General features: G+C 45.1%; 1 long non-coding RNA gene across 2 annotated transcripts; it reads right to left on the reverse strand.

The window, feature by feature from the left end:
- Positions 1-260: 260 nt before the first annotated feature.
- On the reverse strand, positions 261-9,079 carry LOC125625381 (uncharacterized). Of its 2 annotated transcripts, XR_012665737.1 has the most exons (4): positions 7,881-8,034; positions 7,668-7,777; positions 7,003-7,070; positions 261-3,259 (listed from the first exon to the last, which is right to left on the reverse strand). It is a non-coding gene; the product is annotated as an uncharacterized LOC125625381 (long non-coding RNA). The 2 variants fall into 2 exon arrangements; XR_007353528.2 differs by lacking the exons at positions 7,668-7,777; positions 7,881-8,034 and adding an exon at positions 8,853-9,079.
- Positions 9,080-13,517: the final 4,438 nt, after the last annotated feature.

A 13,517-nucleotide genomic window follows, 5' to 3' on the forward strand; every position in this document is an offset into this window, starting at 1 on the left:
GAAAGCCTGAAGATGTTCAATAAAGAATCTCTTAAGTAAATAAATGCTGGAGAGCAATTTTGTCGCTGGGTTTAAAGTTTAAAAAACAAACGTCCATATTTGTTCAGAATAAAACACAATGCAAGAGAAAATCAGGAAAAGGAAGGCCTACAAAACATGAAAACAGATATAGACACAGGATTAAGTAACAAAGGAATTTATTTTAGTGTTGATGATACAAGAGACAGGAATTATGTTACTATAACTGTTCTCCAAAGGTTCAGTTCAGGCTTCGCAGAATTGCTTTGCTCAGTTTCAAAAACTGAGAGGTAATTCCTGGCACTGGCTCAAGAACATGAGTACCAACTACAGTGCATACTGTTAAGAACCAGGGCACAAACCCCCTGGGTGGGAGATTGAAACTTAGATTTCAACAACCAGTTATCAAGTGTAAATTTCTCAGGCATTGTAACAGCCTTAACATGGAGTCACAGACAGTCCCCTTGGGTACTCCGATCTGTCTTGCCACCCAGGTAAGCCTACCTTTGCGATAGATGGTCCTTACACCAAGTATTACAGCAATATTCAGGTTACTCCAAATCCCAAAGGACCAGTCACTTACCCCAGGTAAATTGCACTGTAGATCTCATAGCAAAGTAGCAAAGGCAACACTCCTAGCCAAACCTATAATAAACTATAGGCAGATTTATTAATAGGAAAAGAAAATACAAGAGTTATTTACAAAGTAAAAGCAGGGAAACAGATACACCCAAATGAGTTCCAATCTTAAGTTTCAAACAGTAATACAAACTTCTATAATAAGCAAGCTTTATATGTCCTTTAGGGCTAACTCAGGCTAAGCACTGGAGATCCTTTGCTTATGCCTAATAATCCTTGCCCCCAAAGACCAACCAGAAATAAAGAAACAATTCTGCCTCGTTAGGGGTTTTTATTGCCTTCCCCTCGAGTGCTCTGAGCTACAAACTCATCTGATGGGAGGAATTCACTTGCTTGCCTCATCTTCACGGTGGATTGGGGGGGGGGGAAAGAGAGAGAGACAGAGTAAATAACAACGTTTTTTATTGTCTTTAATGTTCCACACTAGTCCGTCTGATGTCAATGGGCCTTCCTCACTGGACAGGATGTAACACCTTCTGCTGGAGACCAGCATTTCACACCAGTTAATGTCTCTCTCCTGGCTGGTGATTTACAAAGTTACAGAGGCGTACACGGCAAATACTCCACTATTACCTTATAATATGGGATACAAATGTGGTAAGAGAGATTCATGCCTGCAGCAACTTACATGACAAGTGTTCCATAAATTCTAACCACTAGACACAGCCTTATAATTCTAATCCCAATTTTAACAACGCTAACGCACAGGTGAGGCAGACTGACTCCAGCCGTGTATCTGCCAGCGTTCAGCTGGTGCCTGGTCACCTCGATGTGAGGTGGCACTTGCTGCCACCCCTGCATGCTGGCTCTCATGATTTTATTTTAGCACTTCCTCATTGTGTCTGACTTGAAAATAAACGAAGGACAGACTCCCAGAAGGTTCATAGTCTAGAGAATAAAGTAGGAGACTCTGAGCCAGGGTTCCTGAGGACTAACCAGCGCTCAGTCAATGATTCACTGTGGGACTGTCAAACCACTGTGCCTCAGTTTCCCCTACTGTAAAATAAGGCTGTTAATACTTAACCAGCTCACTCTCTCTCTCCACACACACACACACACACACACACACACACAGAGTGATTGCATGTCAGGAAGGCAAGGTTAAAAAAAAAATACAGCTAAATGGCCTTGAGCCAATCAATGAAACACACCCCTCAGTCACCACTGTTTAGCTTGAGAAAACCTCCAGGGAGCCCGTCATGAAAAGAGCAACCATCCAGCATGTGTGCAGCATCCCCCACAGCACCACGGAGGTGCAGGGGGTGATCATGGATGCCCCAGGAGTGGTTGATTTTGGCACAGGGAACCTGAACTTGTTGAGCTGGCTCCAGAGGTGGCTTGGGAGCCCAAAGCCAGGCAGCCATTCTGGCCGGCTGATGATGTAGGCGTCCCTGGTCATGGCAGAGGTTTTCTCCCATTCTGTCCACCACAGCAAGCTGATGATGTTGTCAGCTGATGATGTCGTGCAGCGCTTGGCTGGGGGTTTGGAGCCCCATAATGAGCTTAGCACATGGAAGGTGCACTAAGGGAACAAAGGGTTATTACTGCTGTGGCCCTGTTTACTTCCAGCCTCAGCTGAAACCAGGACAGGCAGAGACAGCAATGAAACTAAAGCTCACTGACCCTTCCTCACCTCCTTTGTTGTTCAGTTTGAATCCTGGGTTTGAGCCAGGAGGGGGCTGGTGCTGTTGTGAGAAGAATGGGAGATGCTCAGACAGGCTCCATCTCAAATGTGTGAAATCTAGACAGGCCACCTAGGAAATCAGAGACACAGAGCTCAAGGGGGAAAGACTTACGCTGCAAAGCACAGGCATAGCTCCTGTGTATAAAATCTAAGCTTTATGCTACCTGAGCTGGACTATCTAGAGTAGTGTCTGATGGTGTTAGTGTCAGAATTGTGGGGCTCAAACCTTCGAGGTGCTGAGCATGCTGGCCCTGATCCAGCATGCGCTTAGCTTTAGGTACGAGTAGTTGCCCTGGTTTTAGCGGGATGAAGCACATGCTTGACATTAAGCCCGTGCTTTGAAGGATCAGGGTCAGCGCACTCAGCACGTTGCAGAACCAAGTCCCTGGAAGGAAGAAGAATGTCTCCCCCACTCCTCCTACTGGCTTACATGGAGCTGTACAGCATTGAATTAGGCATGCAGGGGAGTCTGCATCTCTGCTTAATGTTTGCCTATGCAAGGAGCTAAATATTCATTGAGTAATTAGCCAGTTCAGATTGGCGGTATGAAAAGACAATTCCTTCTAATTACAAGGGATGTCAGTTAGAAGTTGCCACACAAGAATGTCAGTCACAGTGGAAAAGCAGCAATAAAATAGTATATAGAGAGACATTGTCCTTGCTTTGATTCACATTCAAAAAACCAAAAACATAAACAAACAATCAAACAAATTCCCCACGTTACTTTAGATAATTAAATATTTATCAGAGTTGAAGAATTAAAACCCATGTAATGTTTCAGGCTAGTTAAAATCTCTCTCTCTCTCTCTTTAATGCCTCTTGCAATTGCTTTAGCGTTTCCCTGCCTTTGCCAGACGTGGGGATTCTGGTGTCTGCAGCAATGGCTTGTGAACCTTGCAGAGTATCCTCTCACCTGATCTGGGGAAAACAGAGAGAAAGAGAGAGGGATAACTTGTTGAATGGGACTTTCCCTTACAGCCACTAATTCCAGTTCCCCCTTTTCCTTACTTTGTCATTCCAGTGCCCAGCGTGATTGCTTGTCAGGGTAGATGCAGGCTAAAGGAATCCCTTCAACAATGCCTACCATTATCTCAGAGATTGTGCCAAGTGTTTTCTTCTTCCTTGGTAAGGGCTGCAAAGAACTGTGTCTAACCAAGACAAACTCATCAAAGCTCCTTCTGATCAATTCACGGGTTTTTGCCTATGTGGAGGGATGACTCACTTGACCGATGTGCTGCCTTTGGACTTCAAGCTTTCTGGTGAAAGCCTCAACTATGTTAATGTTTATGACATCCCACCAGCATATAGGTTACTGTGAGCTGGTCAAACCCACGCAGATGTCTGACCATCAGTTGTTAGACAAAATAGATTGTGATTTTTCACTAGGAGTGACCCACATTGATAGCCATTGTGATCCAGAAACGTGCAATGGTAAATGTGGAAATGCAAGGAATTGACCAAGGCATCGCAAAATGGGTCAAATACTATAAATTGAACTTAAGTCCTCTCTTGTGTGACCTGCTGTGCCAGCTTTGCTGGCTTCCAGGGAACCCAGTCTTTGTGCGTCTCAGTAGGGTTGCCCAATGGGCAATGTAATGAGTTGATTGTGCTTCCCTCTGGTGTGATTTAGGCTCCGAGGGCAAAATTTAACCCTATCCTAAAAATCTCCAACTCCCCTGGAAGTTAAAGAGAGCTGTGCTCGAATTCTGTCAGAACTGGTGGCATAGTAAATTGCTGCTGAAGAAAGCAGGAGAGAGGCCACTGGCAGAAGATGCACTGGTGTGATGGTCTGAGTTTGAGTTTCGCCATCTGGGAATGTCATACTGGATAGCACAAGGGACCACTTCTGGCCTCTCTGCTGTACATGGGGAGTTCAGAGGTGCTTCAAGACTCTTTAATAAAAACAGTTCATGAGAGGACAAGAGCTACCTAGGAATGAAGTGCAAAAGACTCCTCTGAGTTTATAACACTGCAAAATGGCTTTGAGGACACTGTGCAGCCTGCTGCCTGGTTGTCCTTACTGTGCAAACACTTTGGGAAAAGCTATGCATCTCTATAGTATGGAGAATCTCAGCACAATCAATGCAAATTGCATAAGGATACTTTGTTACCAATGCACAGCAATAGCCTCCTGCCAGACCGAGGAGGCTATTTATAAACAGCGGGAGGGAAGACATGAATGCCTGTAACTGAACTGTGCCAGCCTTTTGTTACCAGCCAGTCATCTTTGTAGCTCTTTTTAATGTTGGAGAAGACATGTCATTGGATGAGCAAAGGGGTGGGATACATCTAGGAGAAGATCCCTCCTTCTTTGCCTGTCTCCAAGTAGAGAAGCTGGGCTCTGTATTATGAAATTTCACATTTGGGATAATTGCATTAGGGTAATTGCCACTACAGCATTATTTTCGATTCCTAGGAGGGGCTGAGAAGAAGACTGAGTGTATTGTGTCTGCGTTAGCAGATTAATAATTACAGTCTGTTGCAACATTGCTAGTTTGTATAGATTTGCAGCTGCTGGGTCATGATGATGCAAACTTGAAGATACCCTATAGGAACAATGTACTGTGCTATATATATTTTACTTCAACTGCTTGTCTGTGTGTTTTCTATATTTTCATCGGATTCACAGCTTGTTACAAATAGAAAACATTTACTACTCAAAGAAATCAAAAGCTGGAACATTGTAGAATGACAATTATCTATTTAGCAGATTTGGGGGAAAAATTCTGGGCACAGTAATGACACTCTGCATGTCTCTATAGCACTACGTTCTTTAGAGGTTTTCAAAGTACCTCACAAACATGAGTTAACTGAGCCTCATCACACCCTTGTGAGAAGGGGAAGGAGATCTGTAGAGATCACTCTGCCAGTCACTGCAATCGATCCACCTCTGCAATGTAGACCCTTTGCAGCAGCTGTTTAATCTCTGCACAGAAGTTCAGGACAGAAGTGAATTCCATAGCTAATTGAAAAGGCCGCGACAATTTAGGGAGGCAGAATTGGATTTCTCACTTGGGTTAATACTCTGGTGCTGTTGACTCATCCTTTGCGAAAATGTCATGGGATCTTTCATGACAGCAAACAGCGAGGGGACATCTGTTTTACGGAGAGACTGCACCTCCTAGCACACACACTGTGCCAACGCATGAGAACCGAAAAGCTGACTCTACACAGAAAGAGCAACAGTCCCATTAAGTTTCACTCTCCCACTAGGAGCAAAATGCAAAAAGCAAACTAACAACATAAACAGTGAAAAGCCAATTAGATTTGTGAAATGATTTCAATTTGCATGATCTAAGTAAGGCATCACGCCGCTAAGGAATTGTGTCAAATCTAAGATTTTTGTCTTCCTTGATGGTGTCTCTTTCACATAATGAATATTTATATCAAGTACACCATATAATATATGACACAGAAAAACAATATTGTATTTCTCCTGTGGAGGACCTCAAGGGATTTAATGTAAGATTTCAAAGTAAAGTGAATATTGTTTATTCATGTGCAATTTAATCTTTATAACTGAGTCCATGGAGACGGTGTAACTTATTTATGGGGTGGGGCGGGAGAGCAAATGGTAAGTAGTGAGCATAGGAACATGAAGATGGAGCTATGCACATATCCATCATTCTGCTCCCCACAGGGTGGGGGATTGGAGAGAGCTAGGCATGTGTCACTACCCAAGAATCAGATCCAAAGCTCACTGAAGTCAGTGGAAAGATTCCCATAGACATCAATGGGCTTTGGGTCAGGCCCTAAGCAAACAGCAAAACACTGTTAACTGTGTGGTTCTACTGGATATCCTCGTGGCTCAGCCAGCACCAGAGATTATATTACAAATCTCCCTACAACACCCAGTGGAGAAAATTATAGTACCAGTACTGTACACCTCCAGCCACTCAGCAGAGGAAATAAGATGACAGCTACACCCGTAACACCCAGTGGAGAAAAGGGGACCACTTGTATATTTTTTTACATATGCAATTATAGTGCTGAGCACTATTTGGATTTGCTCCTGCAGCTGCTGCTGTCCCGGAGTGTGTTCCGGCCAATTACAGTTCCAAAATGAAACGTACACGTGCAGAACCACAGAGCGGCTCACATTTGAATGGAAGCAAAGGGGACATAATGACTTGCGCATGCTCTCTCCCAATGAGATCTAACCTGCTATCATGCAGGGGGATGGATTCTATTTGCCCACTAGTCTGCAATACATCCAGTTAAGATATACTACCTGGATTGGAGGGTGGGGTCAGAGGTCATCATTTAAATAGCTCTATCTGTCTATTCATTCCCATAAGTATCTCTCTATTTATCTAACCATACATCCATACCAAGCTTACTACTTTAGCATCTGATGCCCTCCAACTGTTTTTATATGGCCACCTACCTTCTAACAAAATTGTAATAAAATTGCACAGTGAAGTGGCATCTTTCCTTCTAAAAGGTAAAAATCACACCAACTTGTAGATGTACCCAGCTGTGAAGTCCTGGCTTAGTCCTTCTGTAGGCAACTCTCTCCCTGGAAGTAACTATCAGAGTGAGGATGCTGTCAAGATAATAATGTGATTCTTTCGTAATTTTATCATTCCTCCGTGAGCCTCCCTTGAAATGAAGGGCTAGGTAGGATAAAGGTTTATGTAGTTAGATCTCTGTTCACTTACCAGTGTCCTCTCTCCTTCTGCGCCCTGCCAATGCTAATCCAGGCTGGAAAAATGCGGCCACCACTGCTCTGTTAACAAAATAAAATAAAATAAAAATAACTAAAGTCAAAATAATGCCTTAAATTAGCACCATTCTGGGACTCTATCTCCATAGCTGGCTAATGGTTTATACCATGAGGCCTCCCAAGACATATTTGTCTCTGTTCTTTGTGTATTTAGACTGAGAGGCTTCATTAACACAGGCTCTGAAACTCCACACGGCAGGTCCCAGAGCTTGGGCTCCAGCCCGAGCCCGAACATCTACACTGCAATTTTATAGCCCTGCAGTCCAAGCCCCGCAAGCCCAAGTCAGCTGACCCGGGCTCTGCGACTCAGAACTGCATGTTTTGTATTGAAGTGTAGGCATACCCTGGCAAGCTCTTATATCAGTAGGACTTGTTTGTTTAATTCTTTGGTTTTTTGTTTAACAGCCCATCTGAGGCCTTAAGTGCCCTGACCACATTAAAAGCACAAGCAGCTTGTAATCTGCTCACTGTACAGCAATCTAATTAAGTCTTATGTCTCTTTTGATGCTCCATGTTGTTGTCAAGAATCAGAATGGCCTGGTGGGAGTTACTTTGATCCTAAATAAGAAGGCTAAAGAGGGTCTCAGGAAAAGTTATCACCTTCTTCTTAAGAGCCTGTGTTGTCCCTTATTGCTTGGAAGCTGGGGGTCACCTCATAGGCTGGAAGGCTGGGGAGGGCTGTGAGGTGAGACCAGTTGGAAAGAGAACACCTGGAAGTACAGAATAGTTTCCTCGGTTAATCTCTCTCTACCCCAGTAGGCACTCACAGCTTTTAAAAAGTCAGAGATCTTGTAAACGAATTCCAGTTCATACCTGAGTCACGCTGCTCTTCTTCCAGGTGTGTGGTCAATGAGCACATTCATAACAGTTCTGAGAAAAGGCACAAGCTGCAATGAAAGAGCTTTAGCCTGCTGCGAACAGAAGGATGTGGTCCTTACTTTCCGGCCTGAAGATTCTGCATAGGTGAAGTGCCCATGCCAAGCCCATAGAATTACTGGCTGCCGTGCTCTCACTTGGTCCAATACCTGGACACCTCTTCTTTGAAGCAGAAAGTGGAATAACAAACAAGTCCCTTACGTCTGGAGCATAGGGGGCAGCGGGCCAGTACTTGTGGACATTGGCAGAGCTGAGTGAGCCCTTAGTGCTGGGTTATCATAGTGAGCCACAAGACAGGAGAAAAGTGTACTGGCAAAGCTGTACATGGAAACTCAGAACTTCAGCAGCTGGGGTGGCTGTCGGTCATGGCTGAATTGCTTCAGCAAAGCTGTGTGGGAAACCCAGAAGTGGAATAACAGAGGGTGCTGCTTGACAAGGTACAGGTGCATAGGCAGAGAACTGGACGAGCAGAGGGTGCCACAGTGCAGGTAGCATTTAGATGGCCATCGGCAGAGCTGTGTAGCAGTTTGGGCAGTGAGACCATGCCTGCAGTTTATCTGGCTGCAGCTAATGCTAGGAGTCCTTTAAAATCTTGAAACACAAATTGCCAATTCCTTGAAATAAATAAAACGGGAAGAGGTGGGGAGGAAACCGTTAACATCCACCCAAGGAGTCAGATTTGGCCCTGTGTTGCATCTCAGACAGTGCAAAGGGAAGCCACTGGCAAAGTAAGTAATGGCCTCAGGCTGCATAAAGTTTGCCTCCGCTGGCCCATTTTTGTTTTTGAAAGAGGTATATTTGCTAAGCTTCTTTCGCTGCCCATCTAATCAATGTTAAAAGAGCTCCAGATAGCTCCTCAGAGAAAGCCAATGTAAACAAGATTCAAATCAATGCAGAAGCCCCACTTACCTCATCAAGCCTGCCGCAGGCAGAGAAAGCACACTGCTGGCGTTGGCTCTTTCGAAGCAGCCATGTTTGGCTCCCTCCATGGAGACTGCCCTCCCAGGGCTTGTTCGCTGGAATTTGCAACACAGCCTCTGAGCAGAAACCGCTTCCCGCACCTGGCCAATGAGCTAAGTCTGAGCCAGTGAAATGAACAGAGCTACAGCTTCTCTGCAGGATGCCTCTTTATAGGCCTGAAGAACCCCGGCGCTCAGCTGCATTTGGCTGATTATAATATGTCTCCTTAAGATGTTGCTCACTGTACTCGTAACAAACACCATGCTGCCAGCAAATACTCTGCAGCCAATTACTCTGCTCTGATCAAGCCATCAGCAGCTTATTGCTTTGTTCCCCGTCTGATACTGTAAGGGTATGTCTACACTGCAACAAAACATCTGGGGCTGGCCTGTGTGAACTGACTCAAGCTGTGGGGCTATCAAATTACACAAGATACCCTCTTGGGTCCCAGAGTCCAGGCTCCAGCCTGAGCCTGAACGTTTACACTGCAATTTTATAAACCCACAGCCTGAGCCCCTGGGAGCCCAAGTCAGCTGACATGGGCCAGCCACATGTGTTTTACTGCAGTGCAGACATACCCTTAGTAAAATGAGGCATGAAGCTTTGAACTTAACTTTCCTTTCATATGGTAGGAAGCCTTGGATGGATCTCTGATGAAGCACACTCAGCTGTAATCTGTCTGCCAGTTTGCCCCAAAATACCTCCTCTTTGCATCCTTTCCTTCCCCTCCCCTACTCTCCCATCCCATCCCATCCCACACCCAATTTTGCAGCTCTTCTCACCTTAGACTGAAGTGTGGGATTTTATAAGGACTTAAATGGAGAAGGCAGGTGATGCCAAGTGCTGACTCAGCACCCTGGAGCTGACCAACCTTAATTCACCTCATCACCCAACCAGCTGCTAGCACACAGCTGAAATGGAAAAGCAGAGTTAACCCTTGAAGGCCAGCACTGTCTAGGCTGCCTGCCAAATGAACATTTCCGGGGGAGGATGTGAATGCAGAAACCCTGATGCCTGCTGAATGCCACCCAGTTCTGCAGAAATCCAAGTGTGTTCAGTCCTGCCCATCTGTCCAGAGTGCTCCAAAGTTAGTAGCTACAGGCCTGGTCTTCCCACTCTATCCCCACATCAGTAATAAAAGCAGAAGATTAGAAAAGAAATGTCATCTCAGTGAATTGATGCCTGGATCTCATGTCTGATGACACCCTCTTCATAGGCCCTTCAACTGCTCAATCCCAGTGGCGTGAAAAAAATAAGATTGCTGCTAGGAAAAACAATTAGAAATACAATTAGTATTTTAAGAGCTAACGATAAATATTTGAGTTCTTTCTCTCCAGGGGAGAGACAGTGATGACAGCTCTCAACTCCTTGTATTGACAAAGGAGGAAACAGTCCATGAAACCGGTCATTTGCTGGGAATTTTTATCTATCACTTCTGAGGGGGGAAAACAACAGAAGCACGAAAAGTCAGATTAACTGTCAAACCTTCATTCACTTTTGCAACATCGGCAATATGCAGTTACTGCAACACTCTCTCTCTTTCTCTCACACACACACATTTAAGCACTTAGACAGACACAAAGGCTTATGTATATTTCAGCCTGGAGAGGTACACACAAACCATGCCAAAAAGAAACAGACTTGAGCACAGACACACACTTGGGCACAAAACCACATAACTCCAAAGGCAGGCAGGAGCTGAGTGTGCAGTGCCCATGAGAATCAATAGGTTAGTCACTGGTGCATTAGAAATGATCTTTTATTTATTTAAAAGACTGGTAAAGTGCTAAGAACAGAAATGTGCTAGTGACTTAAAAGACACCCTCCTCCTTCTTCAAGAGGGACTGAAAGGCTTTTATGTGCCAGGAGCCAAGGACAGGTTTCTGGGATTCTCTTGGTTATTAATAAATATTGTTGGAAGAAAAGTTAAAACGTAGGGTTTGCATTTTGCCATTTACACAAGCTGCCCATGCTGGCTTTGTGAGGCTAATGGAAACATGTGATCCTTCTCAGGTTTGTGCTTCGGACATTGTGTCTCCTGTTGTCAGTGCCTGTCAGTGTGGTGTTCCCTGCCCGCAGGAGGGGAGTTAGTGCCTTTCCTAATGGCTGGCAGTGTGGTATTCCCAGTACACAGGGGCCCAGTGCGGTGCTTTACCTACTGCCTGCCATTATGGTATGAGCAGTGAGCAGAAAGCCTAGGGGATTACTTTACCCATTCCATGCACCTGGCAATCCCCACCCGGTCAGGGCTCTTGGAGATCCTCATTGTGGTGTGGTCAGATCTGCCAGTTGCCCCACAGATCTGCAATGTCCGTAATATCCTCTCCTCTCTGTGCCATCATCTGAGTGTCAGCAAATCGTGTGTGCTGTCAGCATGCGATGTCAGTACACTTTAACCCTGGCACAGAGCAAGGCCTTCTTGCAGAAGACATGACGCTGGCAGTGTTCTGCAGCCTTCCGCTTATTCCCCTGGTTGCTTGGCACCTATGCCTGAGGGCAAGTGCCTGACCAATTTGTGTGTGGGCACTGTGCCTTCCTAACAGATGGGCATGAGGGTAGCAGCCCCCATAGCAGGGGTGTGCTTCAAGTGGCCTGTCACGGAGGGCAGAATTCTCCAAACTGACAACACTGAAACAGCTGGAGAGTCTTTGGGCTTCTTCACAGCTACGGGCCAGGGGAACGTGCTTCATTTCCGCCAGTCCTGCTCTGAGCTGCATACATGCTCCGAAACAGACACATCCCAGCTTCTGCAGCCACCCCAGGCTAGCTGCTGGGCTTGATGACTCAGATGCTGGGTTGTGCGGCTGGACAGTGACATGGGGGAGTGATTCTCTCCCCCTCCTTCTTTCATTCAAGGCCAGGCAGGTTGCCTCACACTGGCCTGAATTGCATCCTCTCAGCAGGGACATGCTAACAGCAACTGAACAAAGCCATTAAAATTACATATCAGCAGTGATTTTCCAGGGAAGGGGAAGCATTGATCTGCCTCTGCCATTGAGAAATGAACGAGTACGAGCAGCACCATTTTAACATATGAATTTCTGATCAATACCCTGTTTTCATTGATTCCTTTACTTGCTGTAATGAACTGATTAAGAGAAATACAGCTGCAAAACCAAGTGCTTTTTAATAACCAAAGCAGTAGCCTGGTCTCCTTAGTTAGGTGAGACCCAAAGCAATATGCATGCATACACGCACGCTGGACTGAGTACACACACACAGACATTAGACATGTTACGGATCATGGCTCCATAATTAAGACTGACTACACATACACACAGATAAATAAATAAGTGATGGATAAAAGTCCCCATGTCTTTGAATCAGAATGGTCTGACAATAAGGTTCATGCCGGGACTTCTCTGAGAAAACTCGTTTCTCATGTGACCTTCGGCCCTTCTTGTTTTTGCTCATACCTGGAATACTGCAAGACCTGCCTGTCTTGCAGCATCACCTTCTGTCAAGGCTGATTCCCCACTCTGGCACTTTGAGTGCAGAAGGCGGGGGCCCACAAGGGTTCTAAAAATCAATACTTGCCACTCCAGGCTAGTATTAAGCTCCCAAGGTTACAGCTTCTCTCTGACCTTGGATGGGTAGATGCTGCCACCACCCACAGGCAAAAAACCCCTTTGGACCCAGGAAGGCGCACTTGGGAATTCCTCCCTCTGGGGTACCCTCAAGCCCTTTCACTGCCCCCTCCAGGGAAGAGCTAAAAAAGAAAACAAAGGAAATCAGCTGTTGCCACCAGCTAATTAAACAACATGTGCACAAACCTCTTAGGACACAAAAACCTCAATCCTGTTCTTAAAAAAGGTAAATTTTATTAAAAACAAAAAAGAAAGAAAATACATCTGGAACTTAGGCTATTGCTAAATTTAAAAAGAGCAAATATAATAATTAAGCATCAAGAATGATTTTCTTGAGGTCCAGCTTAAAGGTTACAAGCAAAACAAAAGCACCTGGGGTTAGCACAGAGGAGTCCACAAGCCATAAAGAAATAAAAGAGAGAAACCCCATCGGTCTCCCTAGACATTTCCTGATCTACTTACATATCAGGGCTTTCAAATGAGGAGTTTCTAGGGATGGTCTGATGGTTTTCCATACCTGGCTTAAAGCTTCTTATAGCATAGTCCAGCCCTGTCCCTGCTCACTGGGAGAACAACCACAGACAGACAAAGGAAAAGTTTTTTTCCAATTTTAAAAAGTTCTAGCCCTCCCATTGGCTCTTTTGGTCAGGTGCCCACTCCCTGCCTTTTCCTATGGGATTTTTTAACCCTTTACAGGTAAAGCAAGTAGAGAACAGCTACTAACAGGGATTTTGTAGCTAACTGGCTGGCTGGGTATCCATAAAAGGGAGCTACCCCCACCCTTCATTTATCACACCTTCTCTACAGCGTTTCAGAATTTCCATCCAACATCCAAATGAAAACCAAGATGCACAGAAGTTGATGTTCCAGTTGATGAGGAAGAAAGTTAGCAGAACATTTTCAAAGTCCAGAAAGATGTACATTTGGTTTGAATTTGCCCTGGAGGTTCAGGGCTTTCTTATTTTATCCAGACCGGTCCATTTGTATCCATTTCTTCATCTATCCCTCTATCTCCAACTCCATCCAT

This window comes from Caretta caretta, chromosome 22, assembly GCF_965140235.1.
Source record: "Caretta caretta isolate rCarCar2 chromosome 22, rCarCar1.hap1, whole genome shotgun sequence".
Classification (NCBI taxonomy): domain Eukaryota; kingdom Metazoa; phylum Chordata; order Testudines; family Cheloniidae; genus Caretta; species Caretta caretta.